Here is a 25,243-nt window from a genome sequence, read left to right as displayed (position 1 = left end):
TTTGGACGGTTAAAGTTTATTGGTCTTATATTATTTTTTAAATATATTTTTTCGCAAGGTCTAAAAGTCGAAAGGCTGCATGATACGAAAGGCTAAAAAATAATATTGAAAATAAAAATAACAAAGAAAATGATTAATGTGTAATTTGATTGATTTATTGCTTTTTTTACGAGAAAAATATTATAATAACATTACATTATAATATATTAAAAAAATGGAAATTTTAAGATCTTTTCAATTTTTTTATTAATTCTTTGAAATAAATTACGGTTTTAATTTTATTTAATTTTATTAATTTTTAATTTATATTTTTAATTAAATTATATTTATTTATTTAAAAAAAATGGAATATAATATATTAAAAAAATGGAAATTTTAAGATCTTTTCAATTTTTTTATTAATTCTTTGAAATAAATTGCGGTTTTATTTTTATTTTTATTTAATTTTTATTTTTAATTAAATTATATTTGGTTATTTTAAAAAAATGGATTATAATATTTCAATTTTTTTATTAATTCTTTGAAATAAATTGCGATTATAATTTTATTTAATTTCATTAATTTTAAATTTAAATTTTTAATTAAATTATTTGGTTATTTTAAAATAATGGAATTTTTAAAATTATATGTATATTCTATTTAAGTTTTTTTTCAAAACTAAATTGATAGTAAGTATAACGTTATTGTGAGTACTGGATTAGGGAAAAGGCTAACATCTTATATGCAATTTTGAATATTTTTATATCATTCTACTCAGAATTAAATTTCCTATCTAAATATGCTTTGATGTATTTTTTCACGTTATTGGTTCAAAAAATAAATTTTAAAAATTTTTTTGTGGTAAAAACGTTGGAAGGGAAAAGGCTAACATCTTATATGCAAATTTTGAATATTTTTATATCATTCTACTCAGAATTAAATTTCCTATCCAATTATGCTTAGATGTATTTTTTTACGTTTCCGGTTCAAAAAATAACATTTTTGTCGCGAAAACGTTCGAAGGGAAAAGGCTAACATCTTTAGTTTAATTCTATAAATTTTTATATCATTGAACTCAGAATTAAATTTCCTATCTAAATATGCTTTGATGTAATTTTTTACGTTATCGGTTCAAAAAATAAATTTTAAAAATTTTTTTGTGGTAAAAACGTTGGAAGGGAAAAGGCTAACATCTTATATGCAATTTTGAATATTTTTATATCATTCTACTCAGAATTAAATTTCCTATCCAATTGTGCTTAGATGTATTTTTTTACGTTTCCGGTTCAAAAAATAACATTTTTGTCGCGAAAACGTTCGAAGGGAAAAGGCTAACATCTTAAGTTTAATTTTATAAATTTTTATATCATTGAACTCAGAATTAAATTTCCTATCTAAATATGCTTTGATGTAATTTTTTACTTTATCGGTTCAAAAAATAAATTTTAAAAATTTTTTTGTGGTAAAAACGTTGGAAGGGAAAAGGCTAACATCTTATAGGCAATTTTGAATTATCATTCTACTCAGAATTAAATTTCCTATCCAATTATGCTTAGATGTATTTTTTTACGTTTCCGGTTCAAAAAATAACATTTTTGTCGCGAAAACGTTCGAAGGGAAAAGGCTAACATCTTAAGTTTAATTTTATAAATTTTTATATCATTGAACTCAGAATTAAATTTTCTATCTAAATATGCTTAATTAAACTTAAGATGTTAGCCTTTTCCCTTCGAACGTTTTCGCGACAAAAATGTTATTTTTTGAACCGGAAACGTAAAAAAATACATCTAAGCATAATTGGATAGGAAATTTAATTCTGAGTAGAATGATATAAAAATATTCAAAATTGCATATAAGATGTTAGCCTTTTCCCTTCCAACGTTTTTACCACAAAAAAATTTTTAAAATTTATTTTTTGAACCAATAACGTAAAAAAATACATCAAAGCATATTTAGATAGGAAATTTAATTCTGAGTTCAATGATATAAAAATTTATAAAATTAAACTAAAGATGTTAGCCTTTTCCCTTCGAACGTTTTCGCGACAAAAATGTTATTTTTTGAACCGGAAACGTAAAAAAATACATCTAAGCATAATTGGATAGGAAATTTAATTCTGAGTAGAATGATAATTCAAAATTGCATATAAGATGTTAGCCTTTTCCCTTCCAACGTTTTTACCACAAAAAAATTTTTTAAATTTATTTTTTGAACCGATAAAGTAAAAAATTACATCAAAGCATATTTAGATAGGAAATTTAATTCTGAGTTCAATGATATAAAAATTTATAAAATTAAACTTAAGATGTTAGCTTTTTCCCTTCGAACGTTTTCGCGACAAAAATGTTATTTTTTGAACCGGAAACGTAAAAAAATACATCTAAGCATAATTGGATAGGAAATTTAATTCTGAGTAGAATGATATAAAAATATTCAAAATTGCATATAAGATGTTAGCCTTTTCCCTTCCAACGTTTTTACCACAAAAAAATTTTTAAAATTTATTTTTTGAACCGATAACGTAAAAAATTACATCAAAGCATATTTAGATAGGAAATTTAATTCTGAGTTCAATGATATAAAAATTTATAGAATTAAACTAAAGATGTTAGCCTTTTCCCTTCGAACGTTTTCGCGACAAAAATGTTATTTTTTGAACCGGAAACGTAAAAAAATACATCTAAGCATAATTGGATAGGAAATTTAATTCTAAGTAGAATGATATAAAAATATTCAAAATTTGCATATAAGATGTTAGCCTTTTCCCTTCCAACGTTTTTACCACAAAAAAATTTTTAAAATTTATTTTTGAACCAATAACGTGAAAAAATACATCAAAGCATATTTAGATAGGAAATTTAATTCTGAGTAGAATGATATAAAAATATTCAAAATTGCATATAAGATGTTAGCCTTTTCCCTAATCCAGTACTCACAATAACGTTATACTTACTATCAATTTAGTTTTGAAAAAAAACTTTAATTCCATTATTTTAAAATAACCAAATAATTTAATTAAAAATTTAAATTAAAAATTAATGAAATTAAATAAAATTATAATCGCAATTTATTTCAAAGAATTAATAAAAAAATTGAAATATTATAATCCATTTTTTTAAAATAACCAAATATAATTTAATTAAAAATAAAAATTAAATAAAAATAAAAATAAAACCGCAATTTATTTCAAAGAATTAATAAAAAAATTGAAAAGATCTTAAAATTTCCATTTTTTTAATATATTATATTCCATTTTTTTTAAATAAATAAATATAATTTAATTAAAAATATAAATTAAAAATTAATAAAATTAAATAAAATTAAAACCGTAATTTATTTCAAAGAATTAATAAAAAATTTGAAAAGATCTTATTCCATTTTTTTAATATATTATAATGTAATGTTATTATAATATTTTTCTCGTAAAAAAAGCAATAAATCAATCAAATTACACATTAATCATTTTCTTTGTTATTTTTATTTTCAATATTATTTTTTAGCCTTTCGTATCATGCAGCCTTTCGACTTATAGACCTACCCATATTTTTTTGATATTTATTTTGATGTGTTATAATATTTTTTTGTTTTATTTAAATGGTTATATTATTTTTTTAATATATTTAAATGGTTATATTATTTTTTTAATATATTTTTTTTGAGATTTTATTATATTATTTTTTTGAGCTATACATTTTATGTTATATAATTTTTTTAATATATTTTTTGAGATATTTTATTTATTGGTTATATTATTTTTTGAATATATATTTTTGAGGGGTAGGCAATGATCATTGGGGGTAGGTCTATAAGTCGAAAGGCTTGGTAATACCAAAGGCTAAAAAATAATATTAAAAATAAAAATAACAAAGAAAATGATTAATGAGATATTTGATTGATTTATTGCTTTTTTTAGAGAAAAAATATTATAATAACATTACATTATAATTTAAAAATATGGAAATTTTAAGATCTTTTCAATTTTTTTATTAATTCTTTGAAATAATTTGCGATTTTTAAAAATTAATTTTATTATATTAATTTTTATATTAATATTTTTAATTAAATTAATATTTGGTTATGATTTTATATATTAAGTAAGTATAAATATATTATAATTACTTGATAAAGAAGTAAATGAGAAACATAAATTTTTTAAGGTATTTTTAATTTGAGAAAGCATTTAAGAGGGGAAAGGCTAACATCTTAAACGTAATTTTGAATATAATTATATCACTGAACTCTGAATTTAATTCTCTATCCAGAACCGTTTAGATGTATTTTTTTACGTTTTCGGTTCACAAAATATTTTTTTGTCACGAAAGCATTTTAACGAGGAAAGGCTAACATCTTAAACGTAATTTTGAATATAATTATATCGTTGAACTCCAAATTTAATTCTCCAGAACCGCTTTATTTTTTTACGTTTCCGGTTCACAAAATTTTTGTCACGAAAGCCTTTTATAGGGGAAAGGCTAACATCTTAAACGTAATTTTGAATATAATCATATCATTGAACTCTGAATTTAATTCTCTATCCAGAACCGCTTAGATGTATTTTTTTACGTTTCCGGTTCACAAAATATTTTTTTGTCGCGAAAGCCTTTTATAGGGAAAAGGCTAACATCTTAAACGTAATTTTGAATATAATTATATCGTTGAACTCAAAATTTAATTCTCTATCCAGAACCGCTTAGATTTATTTTTTTATATTTCCGGTTCTCAAAATATTTTTTTGTCACGAAAGCCTTTTATAGGGGAAAGGCTAACATCTTAAACGTAATTTTGAATATAATTATATCATTGTACTCAGAATTTAAATCTCTATCCGAAACCGCTTAGATGTATTTTTTTACGCGGTTCACAGAATAATTTTTTTGTCGCGAAAGACTTTTATAGGGGAGCTAACATCTTAAACGTAATTTTGAATATAATTATATCAGACTCAGATCAGCCACCTTGGCCTGTCTTGTATTGGTGGCCCAGTAGAGACGTGCTCTGGGAAGATCCAAAACCGCTTAGATGTATTTTTTTACGTTTCCGGTTCACAAAGTAATTTTTTTGTCGCGAACGCATTTTAACGGGGAAAGGCTAACATCTTAAACGTAATTTTGAATATAATTACATTATTGAACTCTGAATTTAATTCTCTATTCAGAACCTCTTAGATGTATTTTTTTACGTTTCCGGTTCACAAAATTTTTGTCGCGAAACCCTTTTATAGGGGAAAGGCTAACATCTTAAACGTAATTTTGAATATAATTATATCATTGAACTCAGAATTTAATTCTCTATCCAGAACCGTTAGATGTATTTTTTTACGTTTCCGGTTCAAAGCATTTTAACGGTGAAAGGCTAACATATTAAACGTAATTTTGAATATATTTATATCATTGAACTCAGAATATAATACTCTATCCAAAACCGCTTAGATGTATTTTTTTACGTTTTTGGTTCACAAAATAATTTTTTTGTCGCGTAAGCCTTTTATAGGGGAAAGGCTAACATCTTAAACGTAATTTTAAATATAATTATATCAATGTACTGAGAATTTAATTCTCTATCCAAAACCGCGTAGATGTATTTTTTTTACGTTACCGGTTCACAAAATAATTTTTTTGTCGCGAAAGCATTTTAACGGGGAAAGGCTAGCATTTTAACCGTAATTTTAAATATAATAATTCTCTATCCAAAACCACTTAGATTTATTTTTTTACGTTTCCGGTTCACAAAATAATATTTTTCTCGCGAAAGCATTTTAACGGGGAAAGGCTAACATCTTAAACATAATTTTGAATATTATTATATCATTGAACTCAGAATTTAATTCTCTATCCAGAACTGCTTAGATGTATTTTTTACATTTCCGGTTCACAAAACAATTTTTTGTCGCGAAAGCCTTTTATAGGGAAAAGGCTAACATCTTAAACCTAATTTTATTGAATAAACTATAAAATAATAAAATTAATTTTTAAAAACCGCAAATTATTTCAAATAATTAATAAAAAAATTGAAAAGATCTTAAAATATCCATATTTTAATATATTATAATGTAATGTTATTATAATATTTTTTCAAGCAATAAATCAATCAAATATCTCATTAATCATTTTCTTTGTTATTTTTATTTTCAATATTATTTTTTAGCCTTTCGTATTACCAAGCCTTTCGACTTTTAGACCTTGCGATTTTAATTTGTTATATTCAGTCTTGTTAAGGAGCGGCGCTCCGGAGCGCCGCTACATTTTTTCAAAAAAAGCATGAGGATAAATTTAATATATAAATTATATTATTTTTTAAATATTAATAATATTTGTTAATTAAAATTAAATGAAAATAAAATTTTATTTTATTTAAATTTATTCATTATTAAATGTTGAGCCGAGTTTTTCATCTAATCATTTGAAACATTAAACATCAGTTTTTCCTTTTTATATTGAAAATTTTTTGAAAAATCTTGTAAGTCATATTAATATTCATTTTATAGATATATAAATTGGGAATGGATAAAAGATCCAAAAAATATGGAACTAAAAGCCAAATTAATTAATTTTTTAAGGAAACAAATACCCGACGGAAAAATAGCTACAACTAGTTCACGGGAACCTTGTAATGATTTGAAGATTTCTTTGGATTCCATGAAATCGATTACCATGAAAATAATATATTGGATAGATATTTTTTAAATAATGATAGCAAAATTACTATTTTTGAACATTTCCATGAATTAAAAAATATTTATATTAAATACAATACCCCGCTTCCCTCTAGTGCTCCTGTGGAGCGCCTATTTATTATCGCAAAACAGGTCTTAGGGGAGAAGCGTGGGTGTTTGTTAGATTTTAATTTAGAAAATTTATTACTTGTAAAAGCTAATAAAAGATTATAAATATTTTGATATATCATATAATATAAATAAAACGTTTTGATAAAAAAATATCATTTTGTTTCGTGTACCTTCTAAAAAAATGAAAATCAAAGGAGCGGTTATGGAGCGGCACTCCATTAGTTGGAGCGGGAGCGCTCCTTTTAATATGTAGTAGCGGGAGCGGGAGTTCGCTCCTTTTGAGAAGGTAGGAGCGGGAGCGGGAGTCGCTACTTTTAAAAAGGAGCGTTAACAAGACTGGTTATATTATTTTTTTTTATATATTTTTTGATTGACAATTTTTTTAATTATATATTTTTTATATATTAATTTCTTACGTACTTTTTTTCTGAGATATCTTTTGATCGCCAATTTTATAAATATAATTTATTTTAATGGGTTATATCATTTTTTAAATATATTTTTTGGAGATAATCTATTTTAATTTGTTATATTCTATTTTTAGATAATTTATCATTTTTTACATTTTTTTAAAATGATTTTTTTATATTATTTTTTACGTACTTTTCTGATACATCTTTTAAATATATATTTTTTCTTAAATTATTTTTTATATATTTATATTTTCGTACTTTTTTTCTAAGATATATTTTGATCTATAATTTTTTAAATATATTTTTTAAGATAATTTTATTTATATTTATTATATACGTACTTGTTTTCTAAAATATCATTTGATCTCTAATTTTTTTACGAATATTATATGAATTATATTTTTTACAATAAATTTTTATCTTATATCTTTTAATAAGTGTATTTTCTAATATATATATGTTTTATTTTTTATTGACACTAGTAGTCTATTAACAGCAAAATTCCTAAATTCACTTTCAATTATATATTCAAATTAATGATGAGTAATTTTCCTGTAAATCATCAATGCCTTGATTTGATAAACTCGAGATATAAAAATAGAATTTATGATTGCATTAATGTCTTAAAATAATTTACTTTTTCGTGGTGGTTTCTACCACATTGCAATGGGCTAATTAGAAGCTTATTAGCAAAAATAATTGCCACGGGTCAAAACCCTGGGTCACTTATTAAGTCTACGTATCATTTAGGATTTAGTGTTAAATGAGAAGGCAAAATAGCTTCACATCCCATTTGTATTATATTTAGAATTCTCCTCCTAACATGGCTATTATCAAAGTAGACTTTAAAAATGCCTTCAATAGCAAATTTCTTGAACATTTCATAAATTTTTTTTATCCTAAATTTCCTAATTATTCAAAATTCCTAGAGATATACTATAACATTAAAGCTCTCCATTATACAGTCCACGTGTCATTGATTTTGAAGGATCCAGCAGGGGGCCACATGTCCTCATTTATTTTACCTTGGTATTGGTATTCATGTTCTTATCCATTATCTTAAATCTAAATTTGATTTGGATGTATATTTGGAATCTTGATGATGGAACAATCTGTGTAGCTTTTCCCAAAATATTGGTTTTCAATTTCTTCAACCAATTTTAAGAGACAAATCTGCTTCCATGATGACAATTTTAAAGCAGTTATTATCTATTTGAAAATAAATTTAAAAAATCCATACCAGGCGATGCCAAAATTTTTAAAAAAAAATCCAGGGTAAGCTGTGGTCTCTGCGGATATATTTATTACCTTCAATATAAATATATCTTTAAAACATAATCTTCATTATATTAATTTCTGAAAATCTATAAAAATTATATTTATCTGCTCAATAAAAAAATATTCCTACATGAATTTTTATATATTCATTTGCAATTTAAAACCTAAATTTATTCTTGGTAGATGAAGGTTTTGCCTAATTCAAATTTGCTTATCCTTTGGATATACTGAAAGATATTGGGTTGATGAGTGGAGGGTTAATGATATTTTTAACAATGGGCAGGTGAATTTGAAATAATTTCAGGCAAAATGAGCAAATGATTTCTATTAAATTTAAGTAAAAAACATTAAAATAATATATAAAGAGCCAAATCAACCAATATAATAATTTTAAGCATTGGACAGGCAAGTTAAAAAAATTTTTTAAATAAATGAGCAGGCAGGTGCACCAAAACCTGCCCATTGCAGACCTTTAGTCAGTAAAACACCGAAAACAGCAGATCATAGTGATATTTTACCTCTACCAAGGAATTCATTTATAAATGATGTGTTTGCCACTTTTATTTTCCTATGCATTTACCACCAGATATCAAATGACAACATTTTTAGGCCCAATGAGAATTTAATTAATGCTCATCCCAATTTCAATTTTTTATTAAAGTTGTCTGACCTTTTTTTTTATATATATTTGCTGAATTCTGATATTTCATAGAAGTGATAATTCATAAAGCATAGTGTTTTTAATTTAACCACTCTCCAATATTATAAATAGTGTTTACTTTGGTACACAGCAACATATATTTTGGTATAAGCTTTGATTTAAAAAAAACAAATATTCAATTATATATGAAATATATGATAAAATAAAGAGTAACAAAGATATATAGTTGCATTATCACCAGAGGTCTGTAAATTGCAACATTCTTAAGCCAGTGGGAATTTAGTTAATGCCCATCCTAAGTTTTGCTTGGCCTAATTTCAATTTTTTACTAAGGTTGCCTGAACTTTATATATATATTAGCTGATATATTATAGAAGTGATATTTCATAGTGTTTTTAATTTAACCACTCTCCTCCACTATTATAAATAGTGTTTATTTTGGTGTTCAGCAACATATATTTTGGTATAAGCCTTCATTTAAGAGAAAAAAACAAAATTCATGATAAAATAATGCATAAAAATTATTTGTTAAAAATTATACTTTTGAAAATGAAAGAAAAATTGGCTAATATTACTAATATCTTAACATCATCTGATATTGATATGGCATGAATTCTGATTAATTCGGTTTTAAAAGGTAAAAGGAAATTTTTTTTATTTAAATTTAAAATATATGAATTTTTACCATTAAAATTCTCCTTTATTCAACCCAGATGTCATAGACTCTGATGAAAGGAACTTTTACCTTGATATTTGTGATCTCATCAAAAATAAAATAATTTAAGTTTAACTTTGAAGTCAACTCTCCTTGATTCAGCCCAGATGTCATAGACTCTAATGAAAGTTCACACAAAAATAAAATAATTGAAGAATTTAAACTTGCCTATTCTTTGGATATACTGAAATAAATAGTGTTTACTTTGGTGTTCAGCAAATATTTTAAAAATATTATCGAAATAAAATTTGTTGAAAAAAGAATATTTTACCTGCAGTGGCAAATTTGATATGGATATTGTGTTTCGCCATATTATAAATCACATGGAATTATTACTGGCTTAAAATTGCTATGATGATTATCTTTGGACAAATATTTTTTTAAAGAACACTATTGGTTAAACTTGATTGACGTTTTTTGAGGTTTATTATAATAGATGCATACAAAATAAACAGGCATATAAATAATTAAAACAATACAAGATATTTCTAAAAATAACATTTTTAATACTAAATCTATTTATTACAGTATAAAGTATTTTCGATTGCTGATATAAAAAAAATTTGCGTCTAAAGAATTACAAGTGATAAAAAAGATTAATTAATTCATACATATGCCTCAATTGATAATGGTTTTTAAAAACCACATAATGCAATAATATAATTCGTAGCAATTTACATTGACAAAAGGTTATCATACTAATATAACTCTTTGTTACCATTTTAGACAATGTTTTATAGAATAAACTAATAAGGAAAAATTTATAGGCCTATACCTAGTGTTGTTAAATGGTTGGTTTTTTTCACCACGACCCCGATTCGAAGTCATAAAAATTGGCCTAACTGAGAGCCAGGGTCGAAAAATCGACCACGACCCAGCCCGACCCATTAGGCCTGTTGAGCCGACCCGGGTTGGCATACTGGGTCAGCCTGCTGGGTCGACTTGTTGGGTCGGCCTGCTGGGTTGGCTTGCTTGGTAAATTTGTTGAATATATAGAAAATTAAACTAGTTTGTTTTAATCCGGGTTCATTGTTTTTGATATTAGAAAGATGATTTTTTAAATTTATTTATAAGTAAATTATAACTTTTTATATCTTCTTATCTTATCTATCACATTGGTCATAGATCTGCCGAAAGTAAGCGAATGTGAATTATACCCTCCCTATAATTTTGCTGAATTTTTTTTCTCAGGGATACCAACACTTGTACAGATGTATATTTATCAAAATGAGTGGAATTACGCCCTATCCAATTTGTAGTTCTAGAGTGAGGTATAGTTATGAGTGTGAAGGAGAAAAAGGTAAGAAAATAAAAACTATATCTTCTAAATACAAAATAGCTATTAATTATTTAGTTAAAAATATTTTCCTTTTAGATATTGTATTTTAAACTAAATATTATGCAATCAGTAAAATACATATGACTTGATAAATTTTCCGTTATATATTCTTAACTTCACTTTGTAATCGAAAAAAATTATATTTTGCTTCTCATAGTTTTTTTCTTTCATCAAAACCTAGTCATGATGAATATTAATCTTATAAGGATGTATAAAATAACTTTTGTAGACTTCTTATAACTTATTTATAGATTGGATTAATTAAACTATATACTACTGACAATTTTATTTTTATAATCTATATTTCATAACAAAAATCATTTTATATAAAAAAATTCCTCTTATAAAAAAATCCTCTTTTTTACGCGAAAAAAATTAAAAATAAAAAACATTTCTTTCTTTTTTAAATAAAAATAAATTACAACTTTCACATTATCTCTTTTTCATATATAAAAATACAATATATCTTTGACCTCATTTCTTTTTCATATAAAAATACAATATATCTTTGACATCATTTCTTTTTCATATAAAAATTCAATATATCTTTGACATCATTGTAATAATAATTTAAATACACATAATACTACAACACGCCCCCTTAACAAAAATCCTGGGCTTTTTATATCACTATGCAAAAAATATTAATCAGCGTATAAGCATTCAATAAATGATTCCCATATTTTTTTGTTTAAACAATATTTTTATGTCTGTATTTCTTCTTTATCACTTCATACACTCAATCAGATCTTGATAATCATCCCAGTATTGTTTTTAGAAGGTCGATTCTAACCTTGCCATCCTCCTTTCTTTTAGGCGATTTTCGTAGTATCCGTCATAACTTGTTGTCCTTCTAACATAGTGTCGTTCCTCTTTTACGTTGGACATACAATGTACGTGGGTAGTGGTTGCTTCTTGATTACACGATTATTTACACCATTGAAACCATTGTCATCTACATCTTTATTAACCAAGAACTATCCTTAAATATTTTCTTTTTTTACAATTTCCTTTTTCAATCACTTCTATGCACTCTCTTCCGTAATTGATCCCTGTGCCTGACACCTTCATTATTATCATCAAATTTTTACCCTATTTAATTTGTTTCCCGAATTTTCTATTACTACACCTTTCTTTCATTTTTTAGTACTTCCATATAATCTAATCCATACTAACTGTCCTACAGTATATTCCAATTCCCTTCTATCAATATCCTCCACAATTACATTCGTTTTACAAGATACTAACATATCCAAAAACATTCTTACCTTCCGGCCTATCATTTTTTCTGCCGGAGATTATTACCCATCGCGTTATTATAATACAAATGCTTCACCCACATTTCTTCTTTTCCACTTTTGGTTTTCTTCAATCATCCTTTAATCGCCGCTACCATCCGCTCCACCTGTCTATTGGAACTGGGATGATACGGTGGCGTTAACACATTATATACACCCGTTTTTTCACAGAATCTCTTGAATTCTTCCCCGATAAAATCTTGTCCATACTACAGTTTTCGGAATACCAAACTTCGACCATACTTTTTTAAAATGTTTAATTACAATATTCGCCGTTAACCTATGAATTTCTTCAAATTCTATTCATTTGGAGAACGCATCTACACTTAATATATACTTTTTTCCTTCATATTCGAAAAAATCAACATGAACCCTGTCTCCTGGTTCTACAACTTTTGGTCTTGTACTATTTTTATCCTTACGGGGCATGTCAGACCATGCATTACAAATCTCACATTCTTTTCCCAATTTATCAATATCCTCGTTCATTTTCGGCCACCATACGTAGGGGAGACCGGGGTAAAACGATAGGCATTTTGCATATTTACCATAAAAATTTTAAACAAGAGTCAAACACAACAAATTATAGATCAATGTGTAGCCCCATCCCTCTTCTACAAGATAAAAAAAAGTGTAGCCCTCTATCTATAATATTTTAGGAGCTATGATTAGTTATGTAAAACTACTCATTTTCGCCATTTTACCCTAATGGATAAGCACTAAGGTAAAGTGGTTAAAATAATATTTGACACATATTTATTGTTTTATTTAACAAATATTACAAATTTAAGATTTATTTATGATTTTTATTTAAAAATTAATCGATACAACAAGGACATGTAAAATAATTATCATAATTAGCACATTTAGAATGTGCCCATTCAAGGCACATTGTACATTTTAGCCATTCATCGCCCTCGCGACTATTTTTATAGTTTTTATTTATCCATGAAACGCCAATTTGTTTAAGTTAAAATGAATTAGTTATTTGAAATAACGAACGAACTTTAAACTGAAAATGATTGTTTTTTTTGTAAAGTAGATGCTTTCATAACTAAAAACCTGAATCTAATTTATAAACAAATAATAAAAACAGTCTCTATTAAAAATTAAAGGCAATAAAATAAAATTCAAATAATATATATACTTTTATTCAAAATATATACTTTTATTCAAATAATGTATAGATTTTCAGATATTTTTTTGTAAATAATAAATGCTTTTATAGCCATAAATCTGAATCTAATTTATAATACAAATAATAAAAACAGTCTTTAATAAAAATTAAAGTTTTTAAAATAAAATTCAAATAATATACTTTTATTCAAATAATATATATATTTTCAGACATTACAATATGATCATAGGTTAATATTTTTAATATGGGGTATTATATATGATTAATTACATTAAGCAAGCGATAGCTTTTCTATATTTAAGTAAATTTATATTTTTGTTATATTCTCAACCTTTTGATCTATATTTTTTTAATGTCAGGTCCTTAACAATTTTTGTTTATTACATTTTTTTATATTAGGCTGCGTCCAAATTCATTTGGAAAAATACTTAAAATTTTAAAATTTTCACAAATTAATAACAAAACACTTTGGACACATTTAAGTTTTAAAAAAATAAAAATTAAAATATTCAAAATGCTTGATATGAATCAATTATTAGTTATTTATTATATAATATTTGAAGAAACGACTCAACATAGAAATAGGCATAGATATTTGGAATTAAGGTATATATTATAATTAGGGAGGTAAATTTCCCGGGAAACTACATTTCGGGGAAATTTCCCGGGAAATTTGGGGGAAAAACAGGAAAATAGGGAAATAACGGGAAAAAACGGGAAACTATCTTTTTTATAATACTTTACAGGTCAATATTGATTTTTTTTTTATGTTTTATTGAAAATATATAGATTATAAACATTATAATTAAACAAATATAAATTATTTTCAACTAATTTGCAATTACTTTACATGTTTTATTTGAAATATTATATATAGACTAAATAATACTTAAACAATTAATTTTGAATAGTTAATTATCTTCGTTTGAAGATGAAAATGATTCCAGATCAGAGCTTGAAATTCTGGAATCCAGCAATTTGTCATTTTCAGAAATTTCCTTTCTCATAAAATGTAGATTGGCTCTTATATAAACTAAGTTTTTTATTCTATTTCTAGATTTAGAATGAATATTTCCAAAGGAGGACCATATTCTTTCGGATGCTGCACTTGTTGGTGGTACTGATAAAATTCGTATGGCTAGGGTCGATATGTATTGATTGCAACATAGACCTATTCCATTTTATTTGAATCTAATATTTCTATTTTTTTTAAATAATATAGTGTTATTTATTATTTTACCTTTTAGAATCTCTGTTCTTTCAGATTCTATAACTTTTAATTTTTTCCTTTTAAATATAGGAGTTGGAATATTTTTAATGATAATTGGGTTTTCATTCTCTTTGTTTGTGGTATCTTGATCTAACTATTATTCAATAATAAATATAAAATAATAGTAAAATAATATACAGCATCCAATTCAAATACTGGATTAGCAATTTGATTCAGATATGATTCTGCCTAAAAATAAATTACTTTTTAATACAAATATAAAATATTACTGTTCCCAGATGGCTATTTTCATATTCCTAATTAAAATCAATTTTATATTTTTGTCTTTTAATATTTTACATTTGTCTGTGTCAATATCAAGCTTGACTCAGAAAATTTGGTAATATTTTCAACATTTTCCTTCAACCATGAATAATTTTCAATATATATGACATCTTCCCCTTTAAGAACTCCAGATCCAGAACCTAAAATATATATAATTTAAAAATAAAATTTTTATTTTTACCTGATTTTTGCTGGGTGATATAACTTATTAAATTTAGCCTTTACTGCTAAAAATTTTTTCTTCACTTGATCATAATTCAAGCTATAGGTTTTTCCTATTTCCTCCCATATTCGCTTGTTTTCTTCAGAATCTCTAAATTTTAGGTCACTTTTACATCAGAGGCTTCTGTGCTCTCTGATGCTCTCCATAAAATTATACTCAGACACTAAAAAATATATTAATATATAAAGAATTTGCCTAATTTCTATAGAATCTCTATTTAATCACATAAGGTGATGTCAAAATATTAGCTCAATAAAACTTAGTAAATATTTTCTATATAAATAGTCAATATCTTAATAAATCATACCCTATTATTCTTTTTACATTAATTTCTAAAGTTAATATTGGCTGAATTGTGGTAAAAATAAATTGCAAAGGGTTTGTTTTCAATTGATCATAATTGAAGTTATATGTTTGATTTTATTTCAAAATTTTTTCATAGTCCTGGCCTTTCCTCCCAAATTTGCCTAATTTCTATAGAATCTCTATTTAATCACATAAGGTGATGTCAAAATATTAAATTATTGTTTCAAAATTTATAATATATACACTTACTAATCTTAAATGTACACTTCTCCCAACCATGTTATCCCTGATATTTTTATTTATTGGATTTTCATAATCGTTTAGGTTAAATTTATAAAAATTAATATCATTAAAAATTTTACTTACTAATTTTCTTCTAAAAATTTCAAAATTTTGAATATATTTTTATTCAACTTTATTTTTTTTTATTATTTTTAAAAAAAAATAAATTTTTACAAATACCGAAAAATGAAATAGGACACTATTTTATTTTTACATTAAAAATAGCTTATGTTATTTTTTTCCTCAAAATTTATTTATTTATTTTATTTTTTTTTAATGACTTTGGACGCAGCCTTAACAATTGATGTGTATTAAATTGTTGTTTTTTTGTTATTTTTTGTAAAATGTTTAATTTTATTATTATTATATGTTTTGAGATTAATTTGAATAATAAAGGCTGATTTTGATATTTTACATTACAAAATAAAAGAATAAGAAAAACTCGTTTACTATTAAAATACATTACATAAATGGCGCAGTCGATAAAAAGTCTAACGGATTCAAACCTGTGTTACAAAGATTGGTACAACTTATTTCAAGAATTTAAAAACACACAACCAAGTTTCACATCATCACAAGAAAAATCTCTGTTATTAACACCAATAGGGTGTGATACGTACAAAATAGTGGTAAATTTATGCGCACCTGATAGTTCGGGAAACAAAGAGGTATTAGAAATACATAATATTTTAATCAAGCATTTTCATCCTAAACTTAATATAATAGTAGAGAGTTATAATTTTTATCAATATAATCAACAAAATGATGAAAAACTAATAGACTATATACAAAAGCTAAGAAAATTAGCAACGACTTGTGATTTTGGGGAATATTTAAATACTGCATTAAGAGATAAATTTATATTCGGGGTTACAAAATTCAAAGAATTTATATATGGAAAAAAATTCACATTACAAACAGATCACAAGCCATTAATGGTTTTATTTCATCCAAGATAAGATATACCCACAACATCAACTGCCCGAATATAAAGGTGGGCTTTATTATTAGCCGGTTATCAATATGAAATAGAAGTCAAAATTAGTAGACAAATAGCAAATGCTGACATGCTATCTAGATTACCCCTAAAGGGAACTCCAATATCAAAAGAAGAAGCGCTAAATCAAATACAGGTGGGAGAAACACCTTTAAATGCAAGCGAAATTGAAAGAGAAACAATGCGAGATGATATACTTTCTAAAGTATACAGATATACAATAGATGGATGGCCAATAAACTGTGATGCATGTTTAAAGGAGTATAGCCAAAGGAGAGAGGAAATTACAACTGAGAGAGGTTGTTTTTTATGGAGAACGAAAATGATAATACCACAACAATATCGAAACAACGTGTTGGACATGATACATTAAGGACATATCGGAATGGTAAAAATGAAGATGAGAGCACAACAATACGCGTGGTGGCCTAATATAAACCAAGATATAGAAACCTGGGTCGAAAAATATAGAGAATGCCAGGAACAACACGATATGCCTCAAAAGACAGCAATTCAAAATTGGCCAAAACCACCAAAAGCATGGCACCGAGTATATATTGATTATGCTGGACCATTTTAAAATCATTATTGGTTGGTAGTGATAGATGCTAGCAGTTGCTGGCCAGAAATAGTTCCCATGACTAGCACTACAACCGAAAGCACGATAAAAATATTAAGAAATATTTTTGCAAGATTCGGATTTCCCAAAATAATCGTTTCTGATAACGGACCCCAATTCAGCAGCAAAGATTTCAATAATTTTTGTGAAAAAGCGGAATTCAATTAGTGCACGGAAGTCCTTACCATCCTCAGACAAACGGCATGACCGAAGAGTATGAATAAAAGAAACGAGAGGGATTTAGAAACCAGCCTAGCTATTTTTCTCTACAATAACAGAAATACACCAGGAACAGAAACTGAACAAAGTCCTGAAACACTACTAAAATTTAAACCTAGAGGATTGTTAGATCAAATTTTCGAACGGGGAAACAAAAAGGAGAAGTTTGAATACCACAATCAAAAATTTCAGATAAATGAAAAAGTTTGGTCGCGCCTTAACAATAATAAAGAAAAAAAAATGGGAAGAAGCCATTATTAAATGCATACTCGGATCACAACGTTATGAAGTAAGTATAGCGGGTAATACGATTATACGTCATACGGAACAATTAAGGAAAAGAACCGAAAATGTATTAATTGAAGAATACGAAAGAAGAGAGTACTGAAGTAGAAGAGAAAACCGAAGAGATAGTGAACCTAGAGATAGTAAACAAAGAGGATGCAATAAAAAATAACGATGAAATGAATTCAAAGGAGAGGGAGGAAGAAACAAGTCAAGATCGATATCCCAAAAGGATACGATCGAAACCAGATCGACTGGAGATTAATGATGTGTATTAAATTGTTGTTTTTTATTATTTTTTGTAAAATGTTTATTTTTATTATTATTATATATTTTGAGATTAATTTGAATAATAAAGGCTGATTTTGATTTTTTACATTACAAAATAAAAGAATAAGAAAAACTCGTTTACTATTAAAATACATTACAATAATGTATTTATCTGTGACCATATATTGCATAAATGTTTTTTTATAAATTTTATATTACCTTATGGCATCCCCATTAAGGTTATATTGTAATTTGTAAAATATGAAATATCATCAATACGATTAAAAAATATAATTGTTTTTTTACTATGATCATCACCTTTGTCTTTTTCAAGTAACACACAGACACGATAAGTGGGTTATTGCTTTGTATATATTAATAATCATTTAATATCCCCGTTCGTCCAAATTATTATTCTATTACAAAAGGCAAGCGAAAACAATAAACTTGATTATTAATTTTATCTTCTATTTTTTATATAATAATATAATTAATGTGGAAATTTATATTCAATACTTACATTTCGATTAAATGTTTATGCTAATAAAAAAAAAGATTTTATTTTGGATTTATTTGAATATATAACATCTCCTATATGCGTGTCAACCTCAACTACAAAAGCAACCCTATTAAGTTGTGCGCAGTGCTTCACTAGGGAGGGGCGCGCAGGGGCACTAGCTCACTGAAGCAATTTTTTTTTAATGGCTCCTTAATATCTCCTTGAACTAATAATAAATTGTTTTGATTGCCCCCTGAACGATTTCTTTTAAATTCTATTAAGTAATATTTAGAATTAATTTTATTATTTAAAAATAAATAAGACTATCTAAATCTATATTAAATGAATACTATTTTAATTATTAGAATAGATTAGATTAATACATATAAATTATTTCACTATGCCAGCTTGCAATCAAATTCTGTGTTAAAAATAGAAAATATCACTCACTAAATATTAATTTAGAATTAACAGTTGAAACTTAATTGACTTTTATTATTTAAATTATTATATAACCCTTAAATAAATACAATCATTCATTAATTAAAAATTAACAAATTTAATATTGTAATTAGCCGAGTTCAAAATCATTAATCAACTATATCATTCATTTTTAAATTTAATTACCATGCCTCTTCCTAAAAATATTTCAAGGTTCAAATAAGTATAGGAGATTTCTTTATAAAAAAGTACATATAGTTTATAATACCCTATTGTATATAATTAGTTATAAAATATTAGGTAAAATGCCACTTTTACAGACGTATTTAACAGTTATATAATATATAGTTTATATTTTAATAAATTTTATTAATTAATGCTTTTGATAATAAATATAAGTAACAATTTGCATTCAATTCTTTAACTCCATCTATTTATATAAAAATATTATTAAAAATTAAACATCTTATTATTCATCCCACAATGGATGTATTAATTAGATATCTTTTCTTCTCTTTTTTTATGTGTTTTAAGGAAAGCTATTTTTTTCTTATTTGAAAAACTTTCGAGTTAAATTTTTAATACGAGTATATTTTTGATATTACAAACTTCAATTATTTTAAGATATAATATATCAACTCGAGGTGGTGCGACAATAATATATAAAATCTTAATAGCTTGATCATATCACTCTGGTTAAAATGTTTCATTTCTAATGTGGCAGTGTAAATAACTTAAGGCTTCAATTTATTTAAATAATTTCTTCTAAATATTTTTAGCGTTTTTTTATCAATTTGTCTAACATAATAAATTCTGATATGAGTTAACATCGTGAGTATTATGGCTGTTACTGCAAATCAACCAGCATCTATTATTTGTGTGGCAATGTAAGATAAGATTATTACTACGGCTGCTGAGTAGTGTTGTTAAAGGGGTGGTTTTTTTCGACCAAGACCCCGAGTCGAAGTGGTAAAAATTGGCCCAACCCTGAGCCAGGGTCGAAAAATCGACCATGACCCAGTCCGACCCATTGGGCCTGTTGAGCCGACCCGTGGTGGCTTACTAGGTTGGCCTGATGGGTTGGCTTGCTGGGTCGGACTGCTGGGTTGGCTTGCTGGGTCAATTTGTTGAATATATTGAAAATTAAACCAGTTTGTTTTAATCCGGGTTCAATGTTTTTGATATAAGAAAGATGTTCAAAAATATTTGGTTCTAGTAATAGATCCACTGCCATTATATATTACATACGAGGAAAATATAAATGCGAAAATTTTACAAAAATTTATCTTAAGCCTAGTTAATTTTTTTATACTAGAAATATATTCTTAAACCTTTGGGTCTTGTAATAAATTGTCACTGCTGTTATATTTTAATCCCCGAGGAAAATAAAGTTGTGAATTTTTTTTAAGACGTTGTTATAAACCTAGTTAAATGCTTGTGATATTAGAAAGATTGTTCCTTTGTGAATTGGTACATTTACTATATTCTACTCCACGAGGAACTAAATTATTAATTTTTAAAAAAATTTTGTTTTCTTAGTTTAAAGTATCTGATACTAAAAAAAGTGTTCAAAAACTTTTGTGTTTATTAAAAAATTAGCACTGTTATTATATTTTAGTCCATGAGGAAAAAAATTACGAAAATTTATTGAAAATTTGCTTCAAATTTTTAGTTAAAAGTTTCTGATAATAGAAAGAGGTTCTAAAACTTTTGGGTCTAGTAATAAATTGGCACTGCCATTATATTTTACCCAACTATGTAAAAAATTTATGAAATCTTTTTAAATTCTGTTTTAAGCCTACTTAAGTATTATATAGTAAATAGATGTTCTAATAGATTGGCACTAGCATTTTAATTTACTCAACGAGGAAAAATTAAATATGAAATTTTTAAATTATGTTTTATAGTTAAAAGTTTTTGATACTAAAAAATGTTCAAAAACCTTTGGTTCTAGTAATAAATAGGCACTGTATTAATATTTAACCCCACGAGAATAAATAAATTATCACGGAAAAAATAAATTACACAATTTTAAAAAAATTTATTTTAAGCCTAATGTTTTTGTACTATAAAGATGTTCTAAAACATATGAATTCACAAAGAAATTTCTAGTAATATTATTTAACCCCCGCGTAAAATATAAAAATAAAATTATATATTTATGTTTTGAATAAGGTTCATATAGTATTAACATACTTCTATTCTGATTCATTCCACGAGGAATGTTGAAATATAAATATTTTTATAAATTTGTTATGAAACTAGTTAAAAGTTATTTATACTATTAATTTTTTTTTAAACCTTTGATTTCATAGAGAGATTCCCATTGACATTATTTTTTATAATTCCTTACGTTAAAATTTAGAAATATTAAAAAATATATATTTATGTTTAGAACCCAATAGTAAGTTTGTGTCTAATAATAAGTTGTCGCTATCATTCTATTTAATCCACGAGATAATTAAAGATTTAAAAAATTTTATGAACTTTGTTTTGTGCCTAATAAAAAGTTTTTGATATTAGAAAAATGTTCCAAGGCCCTAGTGTCTAGAATAAATTAATATTGCATTTTTTTTAACATGAATCTAGTTTAAATTTTTTTGGCAATAGAAATGAGTAGTATATCATTTGAAACTTTTTAGGGGATTGGTATTGGAAAAGAAAAGACTGGGGAAGTTGATAGGTCATACTATTTTAAAATATAAGTCATTTGGATATATTAATTTAATAAAATGATCTTAAATCGTCCATCTATATGCTAATATTTTGAAATATTTAACTATTACAAATTTTTTATATCAAATTTGGAAAATGTTTGTAAGACAAATAATTTTAGCAAAATTTGAACTATCGTAATTTGTGATTTTTACAAAAATTGATGGTGAATTTTACAAACATATATGATGTCAGGAAAAGTACGACAAAAATATTTTCTAAAAGAGATAAGGAAAAGTTATTGATGGAGATTTTTATAACCTCTATTTTTTTTCTATTCTCCAGAATACTCCAAAATAAATTGTCTAAAAGCATAGGAGAAATGGGTAAAATATTTTAAAAATAACGATGAATCCAAAAATAGATGTACTATACCTATTTTAATTTTACTTTAATTTGTCCTCTTAAAAAAAAATTTTTTAATATTTTTTTTATGTATACCTATTATGTACTTTTCTTAATTCATTTGAGCTTGATTATAAACAACTTATTATCATTAAAATATGATAAATTTTTTATTTCCTTATGCCATTTCTTAAAATATATGAAGCCTTAAAATCGTATTTTTTTTCAATTAACAATCCACCAATTATCAGAATTTTTTTTAAATGATATAAAAAACGCATATCTGTGGTTTTCCCATTCCTTGATGTATAAATTTCATTAAAAAAAAATCAGTTATTGAAATATTAATTAATTTAAAATCATTAAAATATTTAACCGAAAGAAAAATGAAATATTTTTCCACTAAAAACAAATATAATTAGAATGGACAAAAATCCAAGTAGATACTTTGAGAGATATGTTATAGACATTGCACGTATAAGTTGATCTTAGGTCAGAATCTCTAGAAGAAATGGGTGGAAATAAAAATTCCAAATCACATTTAGAAATCTCTATAGAATCTTTGGATAATAAAATTTTTTGTTTAAATAAGTCAAAGTTGTTTAACCAATCAGCCAAGTTTATAGATAAAATAATCACGGCCAAAACTAATTAATAAAAAATTAGACATCGGATAAAGATTTCTGCTAATCACCCTCAGGGTTATATTTTAGATATAAATAAAATAATCTTTAGTAAATATAAAGGTAAATTATCTAATGCTGACGGATAATTAAACAAAATCCTTAGCCAATTTCCTAATTATTTTAGCTGATTTTTAGGCTAAGCTTAATTAGCATAGTCGCCAATTTTACAACACAAGATCAGACCATAATAAAACACTATTAAATTTGATAATAAAAATTTAAATCATGGAAATTTCCTTTCGAAAGAAAGAAAGATTAATGAAAACAAGGATTACGTTAAGTGACACAATATATTGCCAACACAGAAACTCTTCGTTATATTTTAAAAATGGGAAAATAACAAGATTATTAAGGTATGTAATTTACGATATAAGCTTTTTTCCCCCAACTGAGGCTTAGGGAAAATATGAGATACAATAATTTGTAGGCTTTTTTTATTAATATCCTTAGTAAATTGTTGATGCAAATTTAACTAGAAATAATTTTATTTATTTAAATTCTATTTGAGAAATGCATAATTTATACAATCAATCTTATTAAAGGTTATAATTAGTGTTGTTAAACGGCTAAGCCGAGTCGACTTAGCTACGACTCGAGCCTAGTTTCTAGTCGATAAAACGGCTCATTTAGTTGGCTCGCTTAGTCGGCTCGCTTATTCGGCTTGCTTAGTCGGCTCACTTAGTCGGCTCACTTAGTCGGCTCACTTAGTCGACTCAGAGGTTAGCTTGAGTTTAATTTAAATTTAGAGCCAAAATTTATTTTTATGTTATTAAGATATTTTAAATAATAATGTAGAATTTTATTTATTTATTTTTAGTGAAATAATTTATTTTATTTATATTTAATGTTAATATTTTATTATTATCAAACAAAAAATTTTTTTAAATTTTATTTCAAATATGTTTTGATCTTATAATAAAAATGGATTTATTTATTTGATTTTTTTTAAATAAAAAAAAATTCATATTTTCGAGCTAAAAATTTTAAGCAAAAAATAATTTTTGAAATACAAAAATATTTTTGAAACATATTTTGTTGATTTTTTTATAAATTTTTAAATCTTTTTTAAGAAATAATTTTGTTAATTTTATCATAAATAAATAATCTTTTAGGTCAAATCTTCTATAGTTTTTTTATATTATTTTTATAAATATATCTATATTTTAAGTTTATTTTATTATAAGAGGTGGTTTTTCTAAATAATTTTTTTATAAATATATCTATATTTTAAGAATATATAAAAGAGCTGGTTTTTCTTTTTCTAAATAATTTTTTTTATAAATATATCTATATTTTAAGTATATTAAAAGAGGTGGTTTTTCTAAATTATTTTTTTATTAATATTTATTTCAAACTTTTTTTAATGCGACAATTGTCATATGCGTTATTTTTTAAGATTTTTGAAATTTTTGGACACAAAAGGGTTATACTATAATTTATATTGTAAAGATATTATATTATAAATTCAATGAAGATGTTCCCTGGAAAAATGATAATTATCATAATAGGTAGGTATTAACATATAAGATTTTTTTGTGACGCTAATGGGCAAAAATATGTTTCTTTAACAGGTAAAATTTAATGTAGATGTACCCTAGATAAATGACAATTGTCATAATAGTTATTTTTAAAGTTTTTTAAATTTTTTTGACGTAAATAGGCTAAAATAAGTACTGCTAACATATCTAAATAAAACTTCAGCGAAGATGTACCCTAGAAAAGTAACAATTGTCATAATCATTATTTTTAAAGTTTTTTAAATTTTTTTGACTTAAATAGACTAAAATAAGTATTGCTAACATATCTAAATAAACCTTCAGTGAATATGTACCCTAGATAAGTGACAATTGTCATAATCGTTATTTTATAATTTTATTGATGCAAATCGATAAAAATATAGATTTTAATCATGTTAATTTAAAAGCTCGCGTGTTGTTATTATGGCATTTATATATCAAATTGTTTAATTAATTAAAAAGTAAATGTTTAGCATGAATTATAATTTTATTCATATAAATAAACTTATATTTTATATATTCGTTTGTTTAAATCAATTTATTTTATATTATCCTATTAAACAATTAATTTAAGAATGTATATAAATTGTTAAAATTTATTAGATAGTGAATGATAAAAGTTATATATTTAAAATAAAATTGTACCTTTATATTATCATCATCTTATGCCTATAGCCTT

General features: G+C 24.9%; 1 long non-coding RNA gene across 1 annotated transcript; it reads right to left on the bottom strand.

Moving 5' to 3' along the window:
• Positions 1 to 14,859: 14,859 nt before the first annotated feature.
• LOC135931299 (uncharacterized) lies at positions 14,860 to 15,236 on the bottom strand. The gene is made up of 4 exons (XR_010573006.1): positions 15,176 to 15,236; positions 15,106 to 15,132; positions 15,014 to 15,064; positions 14,860 to 14,969 (listed from the first exon to the last, which is right to left on the bottom strand). It is a non-coding gene; the product is annotated as an uncharacterized LOC135931299 (long non-coding RNA).
• Between the last annotated feature and the right edge of the window lie 10,007 nt (positions 15,237 to 25,243).

Source organism: Gordionus sp. m RMFG-2023, chromosome 1, assembly GCF_954871325.1.
Source record: "Gordionus sp. m RMFG-2023 chromosome 1, tfGorSpeb1-WG-v2, whole genome shotgun sequence".
NCBI classification, from domain to species: domain Eukaryota; kingdom Metazoa; phylum Nematomorpha; class Gordioida; order Chordodea; family Parachordodidae; genus Gordionus; species Gordionus sp. m RMFG-2023.
This window is presented reverse-complemented; position numbering and strand designations above follow the sequence as displayed.